A 385-nucleotide genomic window follows, 5' to 3' on the forward strand; every position below is an offset into this window, starting at 1 on the left:
GCCCTTGTTGAGCGCTTGGAGGAAGCCTTCCCCCAGCCTTCCACCCCCACTGTCCAGCCAGCACAGAGGCAGCAGCAGGTGCCTGCATCCAGCAGCAAGCGCCCCACAGACCTGCTGTCTCTCAGCAACGAGCTCTACAGGACTGTAGAGGCTCCAGCAGTGACTAGAGAGGAGGTGCATGCAGCAGCATCCTCCTCCGGTCACAGCCAGCGCCTGACCCGCATGGTGGCTGACTACATGGGGTCCTACAGCGGGCTTGACAGCGATGCCCCTGTTGATCCCATGGAGTATTGGGTCAAGCGCCTGGAGATCTGGAGCGAGCTGGCGCAGTACGCCCTGGAAGTGCTGTCCTGTCCCCCTTCCAGCGTGCTGTCCGAGCACTGCT

Source organism: Hyperolius riggenbachi, chromosome 11 (genome assembly GCF_040937935.1).
Source record: "Hyperolius riggenbachi isolate aHypRig1 chromosome 11, aHypRig1.pri, whole genome shotgun sequence".
In the NCBI taxonomy this organism is placed as follows: domain Eukaryota; kingdom Metazoa; phylum Chordata; class Amphibia; order Anura; family Hyperoliidae; genus Hyperolius; species Hyperolius riggenbachi.